This window comes from Euwallacea similis, chromosome 3 (genome assembly GCF_039881205.1).
Source record: "Euwallacea similis isolate ESF13 chromosome 3, ESF131.1, whole genome shotgun sequence".
NCBI classification, from domain to species: domain Eukaryota; kingdom Metazoa; phylum Arthropoda; class Insecta; order Coleoptera; family Curculionidae; genus Euwallacea; species Euwallacea similis.
Window position 1 is genome coordinate 8,503,580 of NC_089611.1, and position 26,915 is coordinate 8,530,494.

The 26,915-nt window shown below is 48.8% G+C and overlaps 4 non-coding genes across 4 annotated transcripts; all 4 read right to left on the bottom strand.

Moving 5' to 3' along the window:
• Positions 1-14,906: 14,906 nt before the first annotated feature.
• LOC136407959 (5S ribosomal RNA) lies at positions 14,907-15,024 on the bottom strand. Its single transcript, XR_010752048.1, has one exon. It is a non-coding gene; the product is annotated as a 5S ribosomal RNA (ribosomal RNA).
• A 72-nt stretch (positions 15,025-15,096) lies between these two features.
• On the bottom strand, positions 15,097-15,214 carry LOC136407946 (5S ribosomal RNA). The gene has a single exon (XR_010752036.1). It is a non-coding gene; the product is annotated as a 5S ribosomal RNA (ribosomal RNA).
• Positions 15,215-15,283: 69 nt separating this feature from the next.
• LOC136407947 (5S ribosomal RNA) lies at positions 15,284-15,401 on the bottom strand. Its single transcript, XR_010752037.1, has one exon. It is a non-coding gene; the product is annotated as a 5S ribosomal RNA (ribosomal RNA).
• A 10,866-nt stretch (positions 15,402-26,267) lies between these two features.
• Positions 26,268-26,385, bottom strand: LOC136407960 (5S ribosomal RNA). The gene has a single exon (XR_010752049.1). It is a non-coding gene; the product is annotated as a 5S ribosomal RNA (ribosomal RNA).
• Between the last annotated feature and the right edge of the window lie 530 nt (positions 26,386-26,915).

The window sequence follows — 26,915 nt, forward strand, 5'->3', positions numbered from 1 at the left end:
TGAGGTGATGTGCCAGTCGCTGCTTCGCCCCTTGGGCATAAAAGCTGTGATTATACATGACGGTGTCGTCTGCGTAGAGGGCTAGTTTGGTGGTGGGGAATTTGGGTACGTCCGAGATATACAGGGAGTACAGTAATGGGGACATCACTGTCCCCTGCGGGACACCCGCTGCTAGTGGGTAAGAGCGGGAGAGAGATTGTTCGATTTTGACGTTGAAGGAACGTCCGGTTATGTAGGAGGAAATGAGGGAAACGAAATGAGGGGGGAAGTTGAGAACTGTGGCGAGTTTGTGGATGAGGCCTGAGTGCCACACGGTGTCGAAAGCTCTTTCCATGTCCAGAAAGAGCATCGCCGTGTTCATTTGGTGGTTGTATGCGGTAAAGATGTCGTTGACCACTTTCGCCGCAAGGAGGGTCGTGTTGTGGCCTGGTCTAAAACCAAATTGTTCGGCGGGGAGGACGTCTCTGTGGGTCACGATCTTGTTTAGCCTTGTCAAAATTACCTTTTCGGTTAGTTTTGCCAAGGTATTCAGGAGAGATATGGGACGGTAAGACGAGGGTAGGGATAGGTCTTTTCCAGGTTTTGGAATGAGGATTATTACGGCCCGTTTCCAGGCTTGTGGAAAGTATTGCAGTTTGATGACGGCATTGACTATGTAGGTGATTTGGACGATGGCTTTCCTTGGTAAATTCTTGAGGAGAGGATATGTTATGCCGTCCGGTCCCGGAGCCTTATTGTTCGGGAGCCGACGCAAGCATTTCCGGATTTCCAAAGGGGTACACAGGATTTGTCGGTGAACCCGTGGGGAGATGGGATAGGTCCTCTCAATGAATCTACGGGCGGCCTCGTCAATTGCAATCTGTTCCTGATTGACGTTCGGGGTTTCTGTGTGTACCGTACTGAGAAAACTGGCAAATATCTCGGCCTTCTCCGCATCTGAAACGGATTCCTCCCCGTTGTGCCGGATGGTGGGGAGTTTTTCGTAGTTTCTACGTAGGTTTCTCGCAATTTTCCACAGGGAATTGTCCTGAGTACTCAGATCCTGAAGAGTCCTCGACCAGCATTCATTTTTGTGGATGCTTATTTTTCGTTTGATGGTTACCGTAAGGGCATTGAACCGCAATCGGTCCGCTTCCCGTCTAAAAGTTTGCCACCTTTTCCGGACTTTGTTTTTAAATTTTATCAAATCGATGATCTGGGGGGGTAAGTTATCTGGCGGAGGCCTATCCGGTACTTTTTTGGCCAATGACCTTTGCTGACTCTGGATCATCTCCGTCAGATTCCGAATTTCTTGCTCCAAAGCTTCGGGGGTCTCTATTTGATTTGAAATTATACATTTGTTAGAAATATTGGCCCTATAAAGGTTCCAATCGAAATCTTTATAGGAATATTTTGTACCACCCGGTTTTACCCTGAGCTCGTTCCAAGAAACGTGTACTGGGAGATGATCTGAGTTGAGAGCGTTGTCAGTGGTGAGATCGGGCAAATCGTTTAGGCCTCTGCTGATTCCCAGATCTATTGTGGTGGGTGACATTCCGTTGGGCGGGAAGTGCGTGGGTGTGCTGGGGTACATCAGATGCAAGTCCGCGTTGTCCGAGATAAAATCCGCGAGCACTGTGCCTCTGGTATTTAGGCGGTTGTTATTCCACAAGCGGTGACGTGCATTAAAGTCTCCCAGCACTAACACCCTTCGGTTAGGTGGGAAAAAGCCATTGAGATCGGCTGGTGTGAAATTTAGGTTGGGAGGGACGTATATTCCGGTCAAGAGTCCGCCGTTTTCCAACTGGACGGATACGTGCTCTATATTTGTGGGGGATTGAGGGAGTCGTTTGTAATTTATGTGGTTACTTATGACGATAGCAACACCCCCCCCTCTTGCGTTGGGTCTGTCGCTTCGCTCTATGCGAAAATGCTTAATTCGAATTTTATCGACGTCCCGCAATCCCGTTTCCACGATCACGGCGACGTCGATTTTTCTAGTACTCAAATGGTGAATGAATTCGCCCAATTTGGATTTTAGACCATTGCAGTTCCACTCGATAATATTGAACGTGACTGAAATTAAATTTTGAAATTTTGAATGTCGACGGTGAAAAATTGCCGACTGGCAATAAATTTTTGTTCGGATGTTTTGCAGGGTTTTAAGATGGATATGTAATGGTCTAATGCCGACAACATTTCGTCCATATTTATCAAAGTGCTTAGTTCCTCAAATTTGTCTTTTAGAGCAGTGAACTTACCCTGCGTGCTTGCACTTTGCGCCTCTGATGGTCTCGGTGTTTGCCTACTTTTCTGGCCGAGCGTGTTGGGAAAATTTACATCGTAATCCTCGGTTGGAGGGTCGGATGGTCCTGGGACGGCAGCTCGTTTTCGGGGGGGTTCCGTTCCTTTTGGGTGGACGTGGCTGGTCAGGCATCGTCCAGATGGTGGGCGTCCGGTCCACGCAGGGTTGGTTGGCAGAGGGGCCTCTTTGTAGGTGGGTTTCGTCTTTGACAAGGCTTTGATCCTGTGCTGATAGACTGGGCAGCTCTTGTCGAAGGATCTGTGCGGTTCACCGCAGTTTGCACATTTGAGGGCAGTTTCCTCGGTGCACTCCGTGATTTGATGTTCCTGAGAGCATTTGGAACATCGGAATTTGCGGTGGCAGTTTCTGGCAACGTGCCCCCACATTTGACATCTGCGGCACTGGGTGATGTCCCGCTGGTTTCTCCTATTCTCCCAGCTAACGCGGACATTGAAGATTGTCTTCACCTGATTCTGGAGCTTTTTCAGGGTGTACGGGCTATTCACCACTACCAGGTATAGGGGGCGGAAGGCGGTTTTCATTAGATGGACTTCTTTCACTGGGACACCATTTTCCTCCGTCAGCTCGCTTTTCACCTCCTCCGGCGAGATTTCCCCTTGCAGTCCTCTGAGGACAAAAGCGTGCGTTCTGTCCTCGGATGCGGCGTACGTGTGGAATTCCAGATCTGCCAGCTCGAAATTCCGTTTGAGGTGGGACCAGTCGTTAATGTCCTCCACGTAGACTATGACTGAGTGCTTGGCGTATTTGAGCGTGAATTTATTTTTCACTATTAATTTTATATTGGTGGTAAGGTCCTTGTGATGGACGAGCTTACCAGGCACAACTAATGGGGGGGGCTTGTCGGTGCCCCGTTTTCTTTGGTTGGTGGCGGGTGTTCTTCGGTTCTGCGAGTCTGGGGGGGTTTGATTGGCTGAAGTAGGCGGGTGGTCCTCGGCCTCCTCAGTCTGCATTTCCTCCGCCGTTTTTTCCTCCAGTGGCTTAAACTTGTTGCCCGTTTCCACTTGTGTGGGATTGCGGATTAGGCTTCCCCATTTGATTGTTTTTGATGGGGTTATGAACTCCTGCTCGTCTTGATTCTTCGGCGCCCTTAAGGTTGCCATGTTGCGGGAGAGCTCGGGATCCTGTGACGGGTTGCTGGGGGGGCACGTTTTTGAGATATTCTTTGATATCCCCCTTTTGTTGTGCTTCGTACGGATGTGGTTTACTACTGTGAGAAGCTTTGTACAATTATTGTCGTCCACGGCCGTCTTCACGCCATTCAGGAGGGCTTTACATCTCAGACAAGTTTTGTTTGCTTTCAGCTGAGAGCAAAGTTTGCTGTGGCGATTTCTTTTAGCTCTGCAAAACACCTCTGTGTGTTGGTCGCTCGATGATGTTGATGAAGTTAGAACGCGTGGTTCATCTGAGTGGTTTGTTTCTGTGCCCACAACACAATTTTCTAAGTTTGGGTTGTCGCTGTTCATGCGATTTGTTGGAAGAAGGGCGAAGGGTCCCCCTGACGGGGCACCCTACAAATGCACTGGTGTAAACTTACTCACAACACACAGTAGTGCCGCTCTTTGTCGGCCTCTTTGATGCCGCCGCTTTGTTTTACCGCCGTGAGTTTTTATCTGGATTTGCGGTGTTTTGATTTCGTCGAGTTTTGGGACACGCCCGTTCTCTAGGAAAGCAAACTGAAGACTGGACGGGAACCGGTAGACCAACGTGGTATGGCAGTTGCGTATAGAGTTTAGTGGCATTAGCGAATGATATGGATAAGTGAGAAAAGTGTATAAAAAAAAATAAAAAAAACACAACTGCACGTGGTGTTCCCAGGCGGTCACCCATCCAGGTACTAACCACGCCCGACGTCGCTTGACTTCGGTGATCGGACGGGAACCACTCAACTCAACTCAAAACAATTTTATTTACAAATTTTCAATACATACATTACACCTTAATAGCTAAGTATATATAAAGTATATACACGAATTGGGAGTGTTCGCACCCAACATGTCGGACATGCAAAGTGGCGCGTGACAGACCGTGCGCAGAGCACGGTGGACGGTGTTATGTCCAGTCGCCATCAGAGAGTGTCTTAAGGGAGTACACTGGGTAGTTCACCACCTGGGCTCTCAGCTCTTATGTGAACATTTGCGAAACTAAGACGTACACTTGTGTGTGAAAGAGTTTTGCGGTAGGCTGTTTGATGCGTGACGTAATGTTGTTGGATTAGGTGATATACTGGAAAAACAGTTGAAAAAACCAGTTTAAAGGGTGGCTTCATTTACTATGTGGCATTCGAGAAATTTCGGAAGTCTTTCGAGATCTCTGAAGCAGACTTACAGAGTTCTTATCAAGCTTTTCCGGTGGATCCTTTAGCGTAGGATCAGCGCGTTCGAGAGGGGGGAGGGGGCCTTTGCGGCAGTTTGAGGAAGAGTTCCCGAGATGGGGTAAGATAGGATGGTGTTGATGCCAGTCAAGGAGGCCTCCATGGCTCGAAGAATATGGGAAGGCGCTTGTACGCCGGTCCGTGCTTAACGCGGTTATCTGGATCGAATCGGAGTCGGGTTAGATCCCTCGTCAGGGGGGAACCAGAGGCTTGGTATCTGTAAAATTTGTCGGAGGTCCTGTCGATGTATTCGGAAACGTGCTCGATCCCGGTCATCTCGTGCAAGTCACGTATGCGGGTGTATCTGCCGGCTGACAAAACTCCTCTCAGAATTCGGTTTTGGAATATCTGTAGTCTCTTCCTTTGTTTGTCAGATATTGCACACCACACGGGTGCGCCATAGAGCATCGTCGGTCTTATGATCGCTTTGTAGATGAGAAGTTTGTTGGCCGGGCTCATTACCGATTTCGGACTAATGAGCGGGTACAGCTTCTGCTGGCCTGCGAAGGTCTTCTGTATGGCATGCGTGACGTGGTCCCTGAAGGACAGCCGTTCGTCGAGCACAATTCCGAGATATTTCGCGGTTCTTTGTTGTTGGATCGGGGTTCCGTTCACCAGCAAAGGATTCATGATCCGATGATTGGTGATTTTCTGGGTGAAAACCACCAATTCGGTCTTTGTCGGGTTGACTTTCAGTTTCCATTTGTGGAAGTACGGAAGGAGGAGGCTGAGGTGATGTGCCAGTCGCTGCTTCGCCCCTTGGGCATAAAAGCTGTGATTATACATGACGGTGTCGTCTGCGTAGAGGGCTAGTTTGGTGGTGGGGAATTTGGGTACGTCCGAGATATACAGGGAGTACAGTAATGGGGACATCACTGTCCCCTGCGGGACACCCGCTGCTAGTGGGTAAGAGCGGGAGAGAGATTGTTCGATTTTGACGTTGAAGGAACGTCCGGTTATGTAGGAGGAAATGAGGGAAACGAAATGAGGGGGGAAGTTGAGAACTGTGGCGAGTTTGTGGATGAGGCCTGAGTGCCACACGGTGTCGAAAGCTCTTTCCATGTCCAGAAAGAGCATCGCCGTGTTCATTTGGTGGTTGTATGCGGTAAAGATGTCGTTGACCACTTTCGCCGCAAGGAGGGTCGTGTTGTGGCCTGGTCTAAAACCAAATTGTTCGGCGGGGAGGACGTCTCTGTGGGTCACGATCTTGTTTAGCCTTGTCAAAATTACCTTTTCGGTTAGTTTTGCCAAGGTATTCAGGAGAGATATGGGACGGTAAGACGAGGGTAGGGATAGGTCTTTTCCAGGTTTTGGAATGAGGATTATTACGGCCCGTTTCCAGGCTTGTGGAAAGTATTGCAGTTTGATGACGGCATTGACTATGTAGGTGATTTGGACGATGGCTTTCCTTGGTAAATTCTTGAGGAGAGGATATGTTATGCCGTCCGGTCCCGGAGCCTTATTGTTCGGGAGCCGACGCAAGCATTTCCGGATTTCCAAAGGGGTACACAGGATTTGTCGGTGAACCCGTGGGGAGATGGGATAGGTCCTCTCAATGAATCTACGGGCGGCCTCGTCAATTGCAATCTGTTCCTGATTGACGTTCGGGGTTTCTGTGTGTACCGTACTGAGAAAACTGGCAAATATCTCGGCCTTCTCCGCATCTGAAACGGATTCCTCCCCGTTGTGCCGGATGGTGGGGAGTTTTTCGTAGTTTCTACGTAGGTTTCTCGCAATTTTCCACAGGGAATTGTCCTGAGTACTCAGATCCTGAAGAGTCCTCGACCAGCATTCATTTTTGTGGATGCTTATTTTTCGTTTGATGGTTACCGTAAGGGCATTGAACCGCAATCGGTCCGCTTCCCGTCTAAAAGTTTGCCACCTTTTCCGGACTTTGTTTTTAAATTTTATCAAATCGATGATCTGGGGGGGTAAGTTATCTGGCGGAGGCCTATCCGGTACTTTTTTGGCCAATGACCTTTGCTGACTCTGGATCATCTCCGTCAGATTCCGAATTTCTTGCTCCAAAGCTTCGGGGGTCTCTATTTGATTTGAAATTATACATTTGTTAGAAATATTGGCCCTATAAAGGTTCCAATCGAAATCTTTATAGGAATATTTTGTACCACCCGGTTTTACCCTGAGCTCGTTCCAAGAAACGTGTACTGGGAGATGATCTGAGTTGAGAGCGTTGTCAGTGGTGAGATCGGGCAAATCGTTTAGGCCTCTGCTGATTCCCAGATCTATTGTGGTGGGTGACATTCCGTTGGGCGGGAAGTGCGTGGGTGTGCTGGGGTACATCAGATGCAAGTCCGCGTTGTCCGAGATAAAATCCGCGAGCACTGTGCCTCTGGTATTTAGGCGGTTGTTATTCCACAAGCGGTGACGTGCATTAAAGTCTCCCAGCACTAACACCCTTCGGTTAGGTGGGAAAAAGCCATTGAGATCGGCTGGTGTGAAATTTAGGTTGGGAGGGACGTATATTCCGGTCAAGAGTCCGCCGTTTTCCAACTGGACGGATACGTGCTCTATATTTGTGGGGGATTGAGGGAGTCGTTTGTAATTTATGTGGTTACTTATGACGATAGCAACACCCCCCCCTCTTGCGTTGGGTCTGTCGCTTCGCTCTATGCGAAAATGCTTAATTCGAATTTTATCGACGTCCCGCAATCCCGTTTCCACGATCACGGCGACGTCGATTTTTCTAGTACTCAAATAGTGAATGAATTCGCCCAATTTGGATTTTAGACCATTGCAGTTCCACTCGATAATATTGAACGTGACTGAAATTAAATTTTGAAATTTTGAATGTCGACGGTGAAAAATTGCCGACTGGCAATAAATTTTTGTTCGGATGTTTTGCAGGGTTTTAAGATGGATATGTAATGGTCTAATGCCGACAACATTTCGTCCATATTTATCAAAGTGCTTAGTTCCTCAAATTTGTCTTTTAGAGCAGTGAACTTACCCTGCGTGCTTGCACTTTGCGCCTCTGATGGTCTCGGTGTCTGCCTACTTTTCTGGCCGAGCGTGTTGGGAAAATTTACATCGTAATCCTCGGTTGGAGGGTCGGATGGTCCTGGGACGGCAGCTCGTTTTCGGGGGGGTTCCGTTCCTTTTGGGTGGACGTGGCTGGTCAGGCATCGTCCAGATGGTGGGCGTCCGGTCCACGCAGGGTTGGTTGGCAGAGGGGCCTCTTTGTAGGTGGGTTTCGTCTTTGACAAGGCTTTGATCCTGTGCTGATAGACTGGGCAGCTCTTGTCGAAGGATCTGTGCGGTTCACCGCAGTTTGCACATTTGAGGGCAGTTTCCTCGGTGCACTCCGTGATTTGATGTTCCTGAGAGCATTTGGAACATCGGAATTTGCGGTGGCAGTTTCTGGCAACGTGCCCCCACATTTGACATCTGCGGCACTGGGTGATGTCCCGCTGGTTTCTCCTATTCTCCCAGCTAACGCGGACATTGAAGATTGTCTTCACCTGATTCTGGAGCTTTTTCAGGGTGTACGAGCTATTCACCACTACCAGGTATAGGGGGCGGAAGGCGGTTTTCATTAGATGGACTTCTTTCACTGGGACACCATTTTCCTCCGTCAGCTCGCTTTTCACCTCCTCCGGCGAGATTTCCCCTTGCAGTCCTCTGAGGACAAAAGCGTGCGTTCTGTCCTCGGATGCGGCGTACGTGTGGAATTCCAGATCTGCCAGCTCGAAATTCCGTTTGAGGTGGGACCAGTCGTTAATGTCCTCCACGTAGACTATGACTGAGTGCTTGGCGTATTTGAGCGTGAATTTATTTTTCACTATTAATTTTATATTGGTGGTAAGGTCCTTGTGATGGACGAGCTTACCAGGCACAACTAATGGGGGGGGCTTGTCGGTGCCCCGTTTTCTTTGGTTGGTGGCGGGTGTTCTTCGGTTCTGCGAGTCTGGGGGGGTTTGATTGGCTGAAGTAGGCGGGTGGTCCTCGGCCTCCTCAGTCTGCATTTCCTCCGCCGTTTTTTCCTCCAGTGGCTTAAACTTGTTGCCCGTTTCCACTTGTGTGGGATTGCGGATTAGGCTTCCCCATTTGATTGTTTTTGATGGGGTTATGAACTCCTGCTCGTCTTGATTCTTCGGCGCCCTTAAGGTTGCCATGTTGCGGGAGAGCTCGGGATCCTGTGACGGGTTGCTGGGGGGGCACGTTTTTGAGATATTCTTTGATATCCCCCTTTTGTTGTGCTTCGTACGGATGTGGTTTACTACTGTGAGAAGCTTTGTACAATTATTGTCGTCCACGGCCGTCTTCACGCCATTCAGGAGGGCTTTACATCTCAGACAAGTTTTGTTTGCTTTCAGCTGAGAGCAAAGTTTGCTGTGGCGATTTCTTTTAGCTCTGCAAAACACCTCTGTGTGTTGGTCGCTCGATGATGTTGATGAAGTTAGAACGCGTGGTTCATCTGAGTGGTTTGTTTCTGTGCCCACAACACAATTTTCTAAGTTTGGGTTGTCGCTGTTCATGCGATTTGTTGGAAGAAGGGCGAAGGGTCCCCCTGACGGGGCACCCTACAAATGCACTGGTGTAAACTTACTCACAACACACAGTAGTGCCGCTCTTTGTCGGCCTCTTTGATGCCGCCGCTTTGTTTTACCGCCGTGAGTTTTTATCTGGATTTGCGGTGTTTTGATTTCGTCGAGTTTTGGGACACGCCCGTTCTCTAGGAAAGCAAACTGAAGACTGGACGGGAACCGGTAGACCAACGTGGTATGGCAGTTGCGTATAGAGTTTAGTGGCATTAGCGAATGATATGGATAAGTGGGAAAAGTGTATAAAAAAAAAAAACAAAAAAAACACAACTGCACGTGGTGTTCCCAGGCGGTCACCCATCCAGGTACTAACCACGCCCGACGTCTCTTGACTTCGGTGATCGGACGGGAACCAACTCAAACTCAAAACAATTTTATTTACAAATTTTCAATACATACATTACACCTTAATAGCTAAGTATATATAAAGTATATACACGAATTGGGAGTGTTCGCACCCAACATGTCGGACATGCAAAGTGGCGCGTGACAGACCGTGCGCAGAGCACGGTGGACGGTGTTATGTCCAGTCGCCATCAGAGAGTGTCTTAAGGGAGTACACTGGGTAGTTCACCACCTGGGCTCTCAGCTCTTATGTGAACATTTGCGAAACTAAGACGTACACTTGTGTGTGAAAGAGTTTTGCGGTAGGCTGTTTGATGCGTGACGTAATGTTGTTGGATTAGGTGATATACTGGAAAAACAGTTGAAAAAACCAGTTTAAAGGGTGGCTTCATTTACTATGTGGCATTCGAGAAATTTCGGAAGTCTTTCGAGATCTCTGAAGCAGACTTACAGAGTTCTTATCAAGCTTTTCCGGTGGATCCTTTAGCGTAGGATCAGCGCGTTCGAGAGGGGGGAGGGGGCCTTTGCGGCAGTTTGAGGAAGAGTTCCCGAGATGGGGTAAGATAGGATGGTGTTGATGCCAGTCAAGGAGGCCTCCATGGCTCGAAGAATATGGGAAGGCGCTTGTACGCCGGTCCGTGCTTAACGCGGTTATCTGGATCGAATCGGAGTCGGGTTAGATCCCTCGTCAGGGGGGAACCAGAGGCTTGGTATCTGTAAAATTTGTCGGAGGTCCTGTCGATGTATTCGGAAACGTGCTCGATCCCGGTCATCTCGTGCAAGTCACGTATGCGGGTGTATCTGCCGGCTGACAAAACTCCTCTCAGAATTCGGTTTTGGAATATCTGTAGTCTCTTCCTTTGTTTGTCAGATATTGCACACCACACGGGTGCGCCATAGAGCATCGTCGGTCTTATGATCGCTTTGTAGATGAGAAGTTTGTTGGCCGGGCTCATTACCGATTTCGGACTAATGAGCGGGTACAGCTTCTGCTGGCCTGCGAAGGTCTTCTGTATGGCATGCGTGACGTGGTCCCTGAAGGACAGCCGTTCGTCGAGCACAATTCCGAGATATTTCGCGGTTCTTTGTTGTTGGATCGGGGTTCCGTTCACCAGCAAAGGATTCATGATCCGATGATTGGTGATTTTCTGGGTGAAAACCACCAATTCGGTCTTTGTCGGGTTGACTTTCAGTTTCCATTTGTGGAAGTACGGAAGGAGGAGGCTGAGGTGATGTGCCAGTCGCTGCTTCGCCCCTTGGGCATAAAAGCTGTGATTATACATGACGGTGTCGTCTGCGTAGAGGGCTAGTTTGGTGGTGGGGAATTTGGGTACGTCCGAGATATACAGGGAGTACAGTAATGGGGACATCACTGTCCCCTGCGGGACACCCGCTGCTAGTGGGTAAGAGCGGGAGAGAGATTGTTCGATTTTGACGTTGAAGGAACGTCCGGTTATGTAGGAGGAAATGAGGGAAACGAAATGAGGGGGGAAGTTGAGAACTGTGGCGAGTTTGTGGATGAGGCCTGAGTGCCACACGGTGTCGAAAGCTCTTTCCATGTCCAGAAAGAGCATCGCCGTGTTCATTTGGTGGTTGTATGCGGTAAAGATGTCGTTGACCACTTTCGCCGCAAGGAGGGTCGTGTTGTGGCCTGGTCTAAAACCAAATTGTTCGGCGGGGAGGACGTCTCTGTGGGTCACGATCTTGTTTAGCCTTGTCAAAATTACCTTTTCGGTTAGTTTTGCCAAGGTATTCAGGAGAGATATGGGACGGTAAGACGAGGGTAGGGATAGGTCTTTTCCAGGTTTTGGAATGAGGATTATTACGGCCCGTTTCCAGGCTTGTGGAAAGTATTGCAGTTTGATGACGGCATTGACTATGTAGGTGATTTGGACGATGGCTTTCCTTGGTAAATTCTTGAGGAGAGGATATGTTATGCCGTCCGGTCCCGGAGCCTTATTGTTCGGGAGCCGACGCAAGCATTTCCGGATTTCCAAAGGGGTACACAGGATTTGTCGGTGAACCCGTGGGGAGATGGGATAGGTCCTCTCAATGAATCTACGGGCGGCCTCGTCAATTGCAATCTGTTCCTGATTGACGTTCGGGGTTTCTGTGTGTACCGTACTGAGAAAACTGGCAAATATCTCGGCCTTCTCCGCATCTGAAACGGATTCCTCCCCGTTGTGCCGGATGGTGGGGAGTTTTTCGTAGTTTCTACGTAGGTTTCTCGCAATTTTCCACAGGGAATTGTCCTGAGTACTCAGATCCTGAAGAGTCCTCGACCAGCATTCATTTTTGTGGATGCTTATTTTTCGTTTGATGGTTACCGTAAGGGCATTGAACCGCAATCGGTCCGCTTCCCGTCTAAAAGTTTGCCACCTTTTCCGGACTTTGTTTTTAAATTTTATCAAATCGATGATCTGGGGGGGTAAGTTATCTGGCGGAGGCCTATCCGGTACTTTTTTGGCCAATGACCTTTGCTGACTCTGGATCATCTCCGTCAGATTCCGAATTTCTTGCTCCAAAGCTTCGGGGGTCTCTATTTGATTTGAAATTATACATTTGTTAGAAATATTGGCCCTATAAAGGTTCCAATCGAAATCTTTATAGGAATATTTTGTACCACCCGGTTTTACCCTGAGCTCGTTCCAAGAAACGTGTACTGGGAGATGATCTGAGTTGAGAGCGTTGTCAGTGGTGAGATCGGGCAAATCGTTTAGGCCTCTGCTGATTCCCAGATCTATTGTGGTGGGTGACATTCCGTTGGGCGGGAAGTGCGTGGGTGTGCTGGGGTACATCAGATGCAAGTCCGCGTTGTCCGAGATAAAATCCGCGAGCACTGTGCCTCTGGTATTTAGGCGGTTGTTATTCCACAAGCGGTGACGTGCATTAAAGTCTCCCAGCACTAACACCCTTCGGTTAGGTGGGAAAAAGCCATTGAGATCGGCTGGTGTGAAATTTAGGTTGGGAGGGACGTATATTCCGGTCAAGAGTCCGCCGTTTTCCAACTGGACGGATACGTGCTCTATATTTGTGGGGGATTGAGGGAGTCGTTTGTAATTTATGTGGTTACTTATGACGATAGCAACACCCCCCCCTCTTGCGTTGGGTCTGTCGCTTCGCTCTATGCGAAAATGCTTAATTCGAATTTTATCGACGTCCCGCAATCCCGTTTCCACGATCACGGCGACGTCGATTTTTCTAGTACTCAAATAGTGAATGAATTCGCCCAATTTGGATTTTAGACCATTGCAGTTCCACTCGATAATATTGAACGTGACTGAAATTAAATTTTGAAATTTTGAATGTCGACGGTGAAAAATTGCCGACTGGCAATAAATTTTTGTTCGGATGTTTTGCAGGGTTTTAAGATGGATATGTAATGGTCTAATGCCGACAACATTTCGTCCATATTTATCAAAGTGCTTAGTTCCTCAAATTTGTCTTTTAGAGCAGTGAACTTACCCTGCGTGCTTGCACTTTGCGCCTCTGATGGTCTCGGTGTCTGCCTACTTTTCTGGCCGAGCGTGTTGGGAAAATTTACATCGTAATCCTCGGTTGGAGGGTCGGATGGTCCTGGGACGGCAGCTCGTTTTCGGGGGGGTTCCGTTCCTTTTGGGTGGACGTGGCTGGTCAGGCATCGTCCAGATGGTGGGCGTCCGGTCCACGCAGGGTTGGTTGGCAGAGGGGCCTCTTTGTAGGTGGGTTTCGTCTTTGACAAGGCTTTGATCCTGTGCTGATAGACTGGGCAGCTCTTGTCGAAGGATCTGTGCGGTTCACCGCAGTTTGCACATTTGAGGGCAGTTTCCTCGGTGCACTCCGTGATTTGATGTTCCTGAGAGCATTTGGAACATCGGAATTTGCGGTGGCAGTTTCTGGCAACGTGCCCCCACATTTGACATCTGCGGCACTGGGTGATGTCCCGCTGGTTTCTCCTATTCTCCCAGCTAACGCGGACATTGAAGATTGTCTTCACCTGATTCTGGAGCTTTTTCAGGGTGTACGAGCTATTCACCACTACCAGGTATAGGGGGCGGAAGGCGGTTTTCATTAGATGGACTTCTTTCACTGGGACACCATTTTCCTCCGTCAGCTCGCTTTTCACCTCCTCCGGCGAGATTTCCCCTTGCAGTCCTCTGAGGACAAAAGCGTGCGTTCTGTCCTCGGATGCGGCGTACGTGTGGAATTCCAGATCTGCCAGCTCGAAATTCCGTTTGAGGTGGGACCAGTCGTTAATGTCCTCCACGTAGACTATGACTGAGTGCTTGGCGTATTTGAGCGTGAATTTATTTTTCACTATTAATTTTATATTGGTGGTAAGGTCCTTGTGATGGACGAGCTTACCAGGCACAACTAATGGGGGGGGCTTGTCGGTGCCCCGTTTTCTTTGGTTGGTGGCGGGTGTTCTTCGGTTCTGCGAGTCTGGGGGGGTTTGATTGGCTGAAGTAGGCGGGTGGTCCTCGGCCTCCTCAGTCTGCATTTCCTCCGCCGTTTTTTCCTCCAGTGGCTTAAACTTGTTGCCCGTTTCCACTTGTGTGGGATTGCGGATTAGGCTTCCCCATTTGATTGTTTTTGATGGGGTTATGAACTCCTGCTCGTCTTGATTCTTCGGCGCCCTTAAGGTTGCCATGTTGCGGGAGAGCTCGGGATCCTGTGACGGGTTGCTGGGGGGGCACGTTTTTGAGATATTCTTTGATATCCCCCTTTTGTTGTGCTTCGTACGGATGTGGTTTACTACTGTGAGAAGCTTTGTACAATTATTGTCGTCCACGGCCGTCTTCACGCCATTCAGGAGGGCTTTACATCTCAGACAAGTTTTGTTTGCTTTCAGCTGAGAGCAAAGTTTGCTGTGGCGATTTCTTTTAGCTCTGCAAAACACCTCTGTGTGTTGGTCGCTCGATGATGTTGATGAAGTTAGAACGCGTGGTTCATCTGAGTGGTTTGTTTCTGTGCCCACAACACAATTTTCTAAGTTTGGGTTGTCGCTGTTCATGCGATTTGTTGGAAGAAGGGCGAAGGGTCCCCCTGACGGGGCACCCTACAAATGCACTGGTGTAAACTTACTCACAACACACAGTAGTGCCGCTCTTTGTCGGCCTCTTTGATGCCGCCGCTTTGTTTTACCGCCGTGAGTTTTTATCTGGATTTGCGGTGTTTTGATTTCGTCGAGTTTTGGGACACGCCCGTTCTCTAGGAAAGCAAACTGAAGACTGGACGGGAACCGGTAGACCAACGTGGTATGGCAGTTGCGTATAGAGTTTAGTGGCATTAGCGAATGATATGGATAAGTGGGAAAAGTGTATAAAAAAAAAAAACAAAAAAAACACAACTGCACGTGGTGTTCCCAGGCGGTCACCCATCCAGGTACTAACCACGCCCGACGTCTCTTGACTTCGGTGATCGGACGGGAACCGGTAGACCAACGTGGTATGGCAGTTGCGTATAGAGTTTAGTGGCATTAGCGAATGATATGGATAAGTGGGAAAAGTGTATAAAAAAAAAAAACAAAAAAAACACAACTGCACGTGGTGTTCCCAGGCGGTCACCCATCCAGGTACTAACCACGCCCGACGTCGCTTGACTTCGGTGATCGGACGGGAACCGGTAAACCAACGTGGTATGGCAGTTGCGTATAGAGTTTAGTGGCATTAGCGAATGATATGGATAAGTGAGAAAAGTGTATAAAAAAAAATAAAAAAAACACAACTGCACGTGGTGTTCCCAGGCGGTCACCCATCCAGGTACTAACCACGCCCGACGTCGCTTGACTTCGGTGATCGGACGGGAACCGGTAAACCAACGTGGTATGGCAGTTGCGTATAGAGTTTAGTGGCATTAGCGAATGATATGGATAAGTGAGAAAAGTGTATAAAAAAAAATAAAAAAAACACAACTGCACGTGGTGTTCCCAGGCGGTCACCCATCCAGGTACTAACCACGCCCGACGTCGCTTGACTTCGGTGATCGGACGGGAACCTCAACTCAAAACAATTTTATTTACAAATTTTCAATACATACATTACACCTTAATAGCTAAGTATATATAAAGTATATACACGAATTGGGAGTGTTCGCACCCAACATGTCGGACATGCAAAGTGGCGCGTGACAGACCGTGCGCAGAGCACGGTGGACGGTGTTATGTCCAGTCGCCATCAGAGAGTGTCTTAAGGGAGTACACTGGGTAGTTCACCACCTGGGCTCTCAGCTCTTATGTGAACATTTGCGAAACTAAGACGTACACTTGTGTGTGAAAGAGTTTTGCGGTAGGCTGTTTGATGCGTGACGTAATGTTGTTGGATTAGGTGATATACTGGAAAAACAGTTGAAAAAACCAGTTTAAAGGGTGGCTTCATTTACTATGTGGCATTCGAGAAATTTCGGAAGTCTTTCGAGATCTCTGAAGCAGACTTACAGAGTTCTTATCAAGCTTTTCCGGTGGATCCTTTAGCGTAGGATCAGCGCGTTCGAGAGGGGGGAGGGGGCCTTTGCGGCAGTTTGAGGAAGAGTTCCCGAGATGGGGTAAGATAGGATGGTGTTGATGCCAGTCAAGGAGGCCTCCATGGCTCGAAGAATATGGGAAGGCGCTTGTACGCCGGTCCGTGCTTAACGCGGTTATCTGGATCGAATCGGAGTCGGGTTAGATCCCTCGTCAGGGGGGAACCAGAGGCTTGGTATCTGTAAAATTTGTCGGAGGTCCTGTCGATGTATTCGGAAACGTGCTCGATCCCGGTCATCTCGTGCAAGTCACGTATGCGGGTGTATCTGCCGGCTGACAAAACTCCTCTCAGAATTCGGTTTTGGAATATCTGTAGTCTCTTCCTTTGTTTGTCAGATATTGCACACCACACGGGTGCGCCATAGAGCATCGTCGGTCTTATGATCGCTTTGTAGATGAGAAGTTTGTTGGCCGGGCTCATTACCGATTTCGGACTAATGAGCGGGTACAGCTTCTGCTGGCCTGCGAAGGTCTTCTGTATGGCATGCGTGACGTGGTCCCTGAAGGACAGCCGTTCGTCGAGCACAATTCCGAGATATTTCGCGGTTCTTTGTTGTTGGATCGGGGTTCCGTTCACCAGCAAAGGATTCATGATCCGATGATTGGTGATTTTCTGGGTGAAAACCACCAATTCGGTCTTTGTCGGGTTGACTTTCAGTTTCCATTTGTGGAAGTACGGAAGGAGGAGGCTGAGGTGATGTGCCAGTCGCTGCTTCGCCCCTTGGGCATAAAAGCTGTGATTATACATGACGGTGTCGTCTGCGTAGAGGGCTAGTTTGGTGGTGGGGAATTTGGGTACGTCCGAGATATACAGGGAGTACAGTAATGGGGACATCACTGTCCCCTGCGGGACACCCGCTGCTAGTGGGTAAGAGCGGGAGAGAGATTGTTCGATTTTGACGCTGAAGGAACGTCCGGTTATGTAGGAGGAAATGAGGGAAACGAAATGAGGGGGGAAGTTGAGAACTGTGGCGAGTTTGTGGATGAGGCCTGAGTGCCACACGGTGTCGAAAGCTCTTTCCATGTCCAGAAAGAGCATCGCCGTGTTCATTTGGTGGTTGTATGCGGTAAAGATGTCGTTGACCACTTTCGCCGCAAGGAGGGTCGTGTTGTGGCCTGGTCTAAAACCAAATTGTTCGGCGGGGAGGACGTCTCTGTGGGTCACGATCTTGTTTAGCCTTGTCAAAATTACCTTTTCGGTTAGTTTTGCCAAGGTATTCAGGAGAGATATGGGACGGTAAGACGAGGGTAGGGATAGGTCTTTTCCAGGTTTTGGAATGAGGATTATTACGGCCCGTTTCCAGGCTTGTGGAAAGTATTGCAGTTTGATGACGGCATTGACTATGTAGGTGATTTGGACGATGGCTTTCCTTGGTAAATTCTTGAGGAGAGGATATGTTATGCCGTCCGGTCCCGGAGCCTTATTGTTCGGGAGCCGACGCAAGCATTTCCGGATTTCCAAAGGGGTACATAGGATTTGTCGGTGAACCTGTGGGGAGATGGGATAGGTCCTCTCAATGAATCTACGGGCGGCCTCGTCAATTGCAATCTGTTCCTGATTGACGTTCGGGGTTTCTGTGTGTACCGTACTGAGAAAACTGGCAAATATCTCGGCCTTCTCCGCATCTGAAACGGATTCCTCCCCGTTGTGCCGGATGGTGGGGAGTTTTCCGTAGTTTCTACGTAGGTTTCTCGCAATTTTCCACAGGGAATTGTCCTGAGTACTCAGATCCTGAAGAGTCCTCGACCAGCATTCATTTTTGTGGATGCTTATTTTTCGTTTGATGGTTACCGTAAGGGCATTGAACCGCAATCGGTCCGCTTCCCGTCTAAAAGTTTGCCACCTTTTCCGGACTTTGTTTTTAAATTTTATCAAATCGATGATCTGGGGGGGTAAGTTATCTGGCGGAGGCCTATCCGGTACTTTTTTGGCCAATGACCTTTGCTGACTCTGGATCATCTCCGTCAGATTCCGAATTTCTTGCTCCAAAGCTTCGGGGGTCTCTATTTGATTTGAAATTATACATTTGTTAGAAATATTGGCCCTATAAAGGTTCCAATCGAAATCTTTATAGGAATATTTTGTACCACCCGGTTTTACCCTGAGCTCGTTCCAAGAAACGTGTACTGGGAGATGATCTGAGTTGAGAGCGTTGTCAGTGGTGAGATCGGGCAAATCGTTTAGGCCTCTGCTGATTCCCAGATCTATTGTGGTGGGTGACATTCCGTTGGGCGGGAAGTGCGTGGGTGTGCTGGGGTACATCAGATGCAAGTCCGCGTTGTCCGAGATAAAATCCGCGAGCACTGTGCCTCTGGTATTTAGGCGGTTGTTATTCCACAAGCGGTGACGTGCATTAAAGTCTCCCAGCACTAACACCCTTCGGTTAGGTGGGAAAAAGCCATTGAGATCGGCTGGTGTGAAATTTAGGTTGGGAGGGACGTATATTCCGGTCAAGAGTCCGCCGTTTTCCAACTGGACGGATACGTGCTCTATATTTGTGGGGGATTGAGGGAGTCGTTTGTAATTTATGTGGTTACTTATGACGATAGCAACACCCCCCCCTCTTGCGTTGGGTCTGTCGCTTCGCTCTATGCGAAAATGCTTAATTCGAATTTTATCGACGTCCCGCAATCCCGTTTCCACGATCACGGCGACGTCGATTTTTCTAGTACTCAAATAGTGAATGAATTCGCCCAATTTGGATTTTAGACCATTGCAGTTCCACTCGATAATATTGAACGTGACTGAAACTAAATTTTGAAATTTTGAATGTCGACGGTGAAAAATTGCCGACTGGCAATAAATTTTTGTTCGGATGTTTTGCAGGGTTTTAAGATGGATATGTAATGGTCTAATGCCGACAACATTTCGTCCATATTTATCAAAGTGCTTAGTTCCTCAAATTTGTCTTTTAGAGCAGTGAACTTACCCTGCGTGCTTGCACTTTGCGCCTCTGATGGTCTCGGTGTCTGCCTACTTTTCTGGCCGAGCGTGTTGGGAAAATTTACATCGTAATCCTCGGTTGGAGGGTCGGATGGTCCTGGGACGGCAGCTCGTTTTCGGGGGGGTTCCGTTCCTTTTGGGTGGACGTGGCTGGTCAGGCATCGTCCAGATGGTGGGCGTCCGGTCCACGCAGGGTTGGTTGGCAGAGGGGCCTCTTTGTAGGTGGGTTTCGTCTTTGACAAGGCTTTGATCCTGTGCTGATAGACTGGGCAGCTCTTGTCGAAGGATCTGTGCGGTTCACCGCAGTTTGCACATTTGAGGGCAGTTTCCTCGGTGCACTCCGTGATTTGATGTTCCTGAGAGCATTTGGAACATCGGAATTTGCGGTGGCAGTTTCTGGCAACGTGCCCCCACATTTGACATCTGCGGCACTGGGTGATGTCCCGCTGGTTTCTCCTATTCTCCCAGCTAACGCGGACATTGAAGATTGTCTTCACCTGATTCTGGAGCTTTTTCAGGGTGTACGAGCTATTCACCACTACCAGGTATAGGGGGCGGAAGGCGGTTTTCATTAGATGGACTTCTTTCACTGGGACACCATTTTCCTCCGTCAGCTCGCTTTTCACCTCCTCCGGCGAGATTTCCCCTTGCAGTCCTCTGAGGACAAAAGCGTGCGTTCTGTCCTCGGATGCGGCGTACGTGTGGAATTCCAGATCTGCCAGCTCGAAATTCCGTTTGAGGTGGGACCAGTCGTTAATGTCCTCCACGTAGACTATGACTGAGTGCTTGGCGTATTTGAGCGTGAATTTATTTTTCACTATTAATTTTATATTGGTGGTAAGGTCCTTGTGATGGACGAGCTTACCAGGCACAACTAATGGGGGGGGCTTGTCGGTGCCCCGTTTTCTTTGGTTGGTGGCGGGTGTTCTTCGGTTCTGCGAGTCTGGGGGGGTTTGATTGGCTGAAGTAGGCGGGTGGTCCTCGGCCTCCTCAGTCTGCATTTCCTCCGCCGTTTTTTCCTCCAGTGGCTTAAACTTGTTGCCCGTTTCCACTTGTGTGGGATTGCGGATTAGGCTTCCCCATTTGATTGTTTTTGATGGGGTTATGAACTCCTGCTCGTCTTGATTCTTCGGCGCCCTTAAGGTTGCCATGTTGCGGGAGAGCTCGGGATCCTGTGACGGGTTGCTGGGGGGGCACGTTTTTGAGATATTCTTTGATATCCCCCTTTTGTTGTGCTTCGTACGGATGTGGTTTACTACTGTGAGAAGCTTTGTACAATTATTGTCGTCCACGGCCGTCTTCACGCCATTCAGGAGGGCTTTACATCTCAGACAAGTTTTGTTTGCTTTCAGCTGAGAGCAAAGTTTGCTGTGGCGATTTCTTTTAGCTCTGCAAAACACCTCTGTGTGTTGGTCGCTCGATGATGTTGATGAAGTTAGAACGCGTGGTTCATCTGAGTGGTTTGTTTCTGTGCCCACAACACAATTTTCTAAGTTTGGGTTGTCGCTGTTCATGCGATTTGTTGGAAGAAGGGCGAAGGGTCCCCCTGACGGGGCACCCTACAAATGCACTGGTGTAAACTTACTCACAACACACAGTAGTGCCGCTCTTTGTCGGCCTCTTTGATGCCGCCGCTTTGTTTTACCGCCGTGAGTTTTTATCTGGATTTGCGGTGTTTTGATTTCGTCGAGTTTTGGGACACGCCCGTTCTCTAGGAAAGCAAACTGAAGACTGGACGGGAACCGGTAGACCAACGTGGTATGGCAGTTGCGTATAGAGTTTAGTGGCATTAGCGAATGATATGGATAAGTGAGAAAAGTGTATAAAAAAAAATAAAAAAAACACAACTGCACGTGGTGTTCCCAGGCGGTCACCCATCCAGGTACTAACCACGCCCGACGTCGCTTGACTTCGGTGATCGGACGGGAACCTCAACTCAAAACAATTTTATTTACAAATTTTCAATACATACATTACACCTTAATAGCTAAGTATATATAAAGTATATACACGAATTGGGAGTGTTCGCACCCAACATGTCGGACATGCAAAGTGGCGCGTGACAGACCGTGCGCAGAGCACGGTGGACGGTGTTATGTCCAGTCGCCATCAGAGAGTGTCTTAAGGGAGTACACTGGGTAGTTCACCACCTGGGCTCTCAGCTCTTATGTGAACATTTGCGAAACTAAGACGTACACTTGTGTGTGAAAGAGTTTTGCGGTAGGCTGTTTGATGCGTGACGTAATGTTGTTGGATTAGGTGATATACTGGAAAAACAGTTGAAAAAACCAGTTTAAAGGGTGGCTTCATTTACTATGTGGCATTCGAGAAATTTCGGAAGTCTTTCGAGATCTCTGAAGCAGACTTACAGAGTTCTTATCAAGCTTTTCCGGTGGATCCTTTAGCGTAGGATCAGCGCGTTCGAGAGGGGGGAGGGGGCCTTTGCGGCAGTTTGAGGAAGAGTTCCCGAGATGGGGTAAGATAGGATGGTGTTGATGCCAGTCAAGGAGGCCTCCATGGCTCGAAGAATATGGGAAGGCGCTTGTACGCCGGTCCGTGCTTAACGCGGTTATCTGGATCGAATCGGAGTCGGGTTAGATCCCTCGTCAGGGGGGAACCAGAGGCTTGGTATCTGTAAAATTTGTCGGAGGTCCTGTCGATGTATTCGGAAACGTGCTCGATCCCGGTCATCTCGTGCAAGTCACGTATGCGGGTGTATCTGCCGGCTGACAAAACTCCTCTCAGAATTCGGTTTTGGAATATCTGTAGTCTCTTCCTTTGTTTGTCAGATATTGCACACCACACGGGTGCGCCATAGAGCATCGTCGGTCTTATGATCGCTTTGTAGATGAGAAGTTTGTTGGCCGGGCTCATTACCGATTTCGGACTAATGAGCGGGTACAGCTTCTGCTGGCCTGCGAAGGTCTTCTGTATGGCATGCGTGACGTGGTCCCTGAAGGACAGCCGTTCGTCGAGCACAATTCCGAGATATTTCGCGGTTCTTTGTTGTTGGATCGGGGTTCCGTTCACCAGCAAAGGATTCATGATCCGATGATTGGTGATTTTCTGGGTGAAAACCACCAATTCGGTCTTTGTCGGGTTGACTTTCAGTTTCCATTTGTGGAAGTACGGAAGGAGGAGGCTGAGGTGATGTGCCAGTCGCTGCTTCGCCCCTTGGGCATAAAAGCTGTGATTATACATGACGGTGTCGTCTGCGTAGAGGGCTAGTTTGGTGGTGGGGAATTTGGGTACGTCCGAGATATACAGGGAGTACAGTAATGGGGACATCACTGTCCCCTGCGGGACACCCGCTGCTAGTGGGTAAGAGCGGGAGAGAGATTGTTCGATTTTGACGTTGAAGGAACGTCCGGTTATGTAGGAGGAAATGAGGGAAACGAAATGAGGGGGGAAGTTGAGAACTGTGGCGAGTTTGTGGATGAGGCCTGAGTGCCACACGGTGTCGAAAGCTCTTTCCATGTCCAGAAAGAGCATCGCCGTGTTCATTTGGTGGTTGTATGCGGTAAAGATGTCGTTGACCACTTTCGCCGCAAGGAGGGTCGTGTTGTGGCCTGGTCTAAAACCAAATTGTTCGGCGGGGAGGACGTCTCTGTGGGTCACGATCTTGTTTAGCCTTGTCAAAATTACCTTTTCGGTTAGTTTTGCCAAGGTATTCAGGAGAGATATGGGACGGTAAGACGAGGGTAGGGATAGGTCTTTTCCAGGTTTTGGAATGAGGATTATTACGGCCCGTTTCCAGGCTTGTGGAAAGTATTGCAGTTTGATGACGGCATTGACTATGTAGGTGATTTGGACGATGGCTTTCCTTGGTAAATTCTTGAGGAGAGGATATGTTATGCCGTCCGGTCCCGGAGCCTTATTGTTCGGGAGCCGACGCAAGCATTTCCGGATTTCCAAAGGGGTACACAGGATTTGTCGGTGAACCCGTGGGGAGATGGGATAGGTCCTCTCAATGAATCTACGGGCGGCCTCGTCAATTGCAATCTGTTCCTGATTGACGTTCGGGGTTTCTGTGTGTACCGTACTGAGAAAACTGGCAAATATCTCGGCCTTCTCCGCATCTGAAACGGATTCCTCCCCGTTGTGCCGGATGGTGGGGAGTTTTTCGTAGTTTCTACGTAGGTTTCTCGCAATTTTCCACAGGGAATTGTCCTGAGTACTCAGATCCTGAAGAGTCCTCGACCAGCATTCATTTTTGTGGATGCTTATTTTTCGTTTGATGGTTACCGTAAGGGCATTGAACCGCAATCGGTCCGCTTCCCGTCTAAAAGTTTGCCACCTTTTCCGGACTTTGTTTTTAAATTTTATCAAATCGATGATCTGGGGGGGTAAGTTATCTGGCGGAGGCCTATCCGGTACTTTTTTGGCCAATGACCTTTGCTGACTCTGGATCATCTCCGTCAGATTCCGAATTTCTTGCTCCAAAGCTTCGGGGGTCTCTATTTGATTTGAAATTATACATTTGTTAGAAATATTGGCCCTATAAAGGTTCCAATCGAAATCTTTATAGGAATATTTTGTACCACCCGGTTTTACCCTGAGCTCGTTCCAAGAAACGTGTACTGGGAGATGATCTGAGTTGAGAGCGTTGTCAGTGGTGAGATCGGGCAAATCGTTTAGGCCTCTGCTGATTCCCAGATCTATTGTGGTGGGTGACATTCCGTTGGGCGGGAAGTGCGTGGGTGTGCTGGGGTACATCAGATGCAAGTCCGCGTTGTCCGAGATAAAATCCGCGAGCACTGTGCCTCTGGTATTTAGGCGGTTGTTATTCCACAAGCGGTGACGTGCATTAAAGTCTCCCAGCACTAACACCCTTCGGTTAGGTGGGAAAAAGCCATTGAGATCGGCTGGTGTGAAATTTAGGTTGGGAGGGACGTATATTCCGGTCAAGAGTCCGCCGTTTTCCAACTGGACGGATACGTGCTCTATATTTGTGGGGGATTGAGGGAGTCGTTTGTAATTTATGTGGTTACTTATGACGATAGCAACACCCCCCCCTCTTGCGTTGGGTCTGTCGCTTCGCTCTATGCGAAAATGCTTAATTCGAATTTTATCGACGTCCCGCAATCCCGTTTCCACGATCACGGCGACGTCGATTTTTCTAGTACTCAAATAGTGAATGAATTCGCCCAATTTGGATTTTAGACCATTGCAGTTCCACTCGATAATATTGAACGTGACTGAAATTAAATTTTGAAATTTTGAATGTCGACGGTGAAAAATTGCCGACTGGCAATAAATTTTTGTTCGGATGTTTTGCAGGGTTTTAAGATGGATATGTAATGGTCTAATGCCGACAACATTTCGTCCATATTTATCAAAGTGCTTAGTTCCTCAAATTTGTCTTTTAGAGCAGTGAACTTACCCTGCGTGCTTGCACTTTGCGCCTCTGATGGTCTCGGTGTCTGCCTACTTTTCTGGCCGAGCGTGTTGGGAAAATTTACATCGTAATCCTCGGTTGGAGGGTCGGATGGTCCTGGGACGGCAGCTCGTTTTCGGGGGGGTTCCGTTCCTTTTGGGTGGACGTGGCTGGTCAGGCATCGTCCAGATGGTGGGCGTCCGGTCCACGCAGGGTTGGTTGGCAGAGGGGCCTCTTTGTAGGTGGGTTTCGTCTTTGACAAGGCTTTGATCCTGTGCTGATAGACTGGGCAGCTCTTGTCGAAGGATCTGTGCGGTTCACCGCAGTTTGCACATTTGAGGGCAGTTTCCTCGGTGCACTCCGTGATTTGATGTTCCTGAGAGCATTTGGAACATCGGAATTTGCGGTGGCAGTTTCTGGCAACGTGCCCCCACATTTGACATCTGCGGCACTGGGTGATGTCCCGCTGGTTTCTCCTATTCTCCCAGCTAACGCGGACATTGAAGATTGTCTTCACCTGATTCTGGAGCTTTTTCAGGGTGTACGGGCTATTCACCACTACCAGGTATAGGGGGCGGAAGGCGGTTTTCATTAGATGGACTTCTTTCACTGGGACACCATTTTCCTCCGTCAGCTCGCTTTTCACCTCCTCCGGCGAGATTTCCCCTTGCAGTCCTCTGAGGACAAAAGCGTGCGTTCTGTCCTCGGATGCGGCGTACGTGTGGAATTCCAGATCTGCCAGCTCGAAATTCCGTTTGAGGTGGGACCAGTCGTTAATGTCCTCCACGTAGACTATGACTGAGTGCTTGGCGTATTTGAGCGTGAATTTATTTTTCACTATTAATTTTATATTGGTGGTAAGGTCCTTGTGATGGACGAGCTTACCAGGCACAACTAATGGGGGGGGCTTGTCGGTGCCCCGTTTTCTTTGGTTGGTGGCGGGTGTTCTTCGGTTCTGCGAGTCTGGGGGGGTTTGATTGGCTGAAGTAGGCGGGTGGTCCTCGGCCTCCTCAGTCTGCATTTCCTCCGCCGTTTTTTCCTCCAGTGGCTTAAACTTGTTGCCCGTTTCCACTTGTGTGGGATTGCGGATTAGGCTTCCCCATTTGATTGTTTTTGATGGGGTTATGAACTCCTGCTCGTCTTGATTCTTCGGCGCCCTTAAGGTTGCCATGTTGCGGGAGAGCTCGGGATCCTGTGACGGGTTGCTGGGGGGGCACGTTTTTGAGATATTCTTTGATATCCCCCTTTTGTTGTGCTTCGTACGGATGTGGTTTACTACTGTGAGAAGCTTTGTACAATTATTGTCGTCCACGGCCGTCTTCACGCCATTCAGGAGGGCTTTACATCTCAGACAAGTTTTGTTTGCTTTCAGCTGAGAGCAAAGTTTGCTGTGGCGATTTCTTTTAGCTCTGCAAAACACCTCTGTGTGTTGGTCGCTCGATGATGTTGATGAAGTTAGAACGCGTGGTTCATCTGAGTGGTTTGTTTCTGTGCCCACAACACAATTTTCTAAGTTTGGGTTGTCGCTGTTCATGCGATTTGTTGGAAGAAGGGCGAAGGGTCCCCCTGACGGGGCACCCTACAAATGCACTGGTGTAAACTTACTCACAACACACAGTAGTGCCGCTCTTTGTCGGCCTCTTTGATGCCGCCGCTTTGTTTTACCGCCGTGAGTTTTTATCTGGATTTGCGGTGTTTTGATTTCGTCGAGTTTTGGGACACGCCCGTTCTCTAGGAAAGCAAACTGAAGACTGGACGGGAACCGGTAGACCAACGTGGTATGGCAGTTGCGTATAGAGTTTAGTGGCATTAGCGAATGATATGGATAAGTGGGAAAAGTGTATAAAAAAAAAAAACAAAAAAAACACAACTGCACGTGGTGTTCCCAGGCGGTCACCCATCCAGGTACTAACCACGCCCGACGTCTCTTGACTTCGGTGATCGGACGGGAACCGGTAGACCAACGTGGTATGGCAGTTGCGTATAGAGTTTAGTGGCATTAGCGAATGATATGGATAAGTGGGAAAAGTGTATAAAAAAAAAAAACAAAAAAAACACAACTGCACGTGGTGTTCCCAGGCGGTCACCCATCCAGGTACTAACCACGCCCGACGTCGCTTGACTTCGGTGATCGGACGGGAACCACTCAACTCAAAACAATTTTATTTACAAATTTTCAATACATACATTACACCTTAATAGCTAAGTATATATAAAGTATATACACGAATTGGGAGTGTTCGCACCCAACATGTCGGACATGCAAAGTGGCGCGTGACAGACCGTGCGCAGAGCACGGTGGACGGTGTTATGTCCAGTCGCCATCAGAGAGTGTCTTAAGGGAGTACACTGGGTAGTTCACCACCTGGGCTCTCAGCTCTTATGTGAACATTTGCGAAACTAAGACGTACACTTGTGTGTGAAAGAGTTTTGCGGTAGGCTGTTTGATGCGTGACGTAATGTTGTTGGATTAGGTGATATACTGGAAAAACAGTTGAAAAAACCAGTTTAA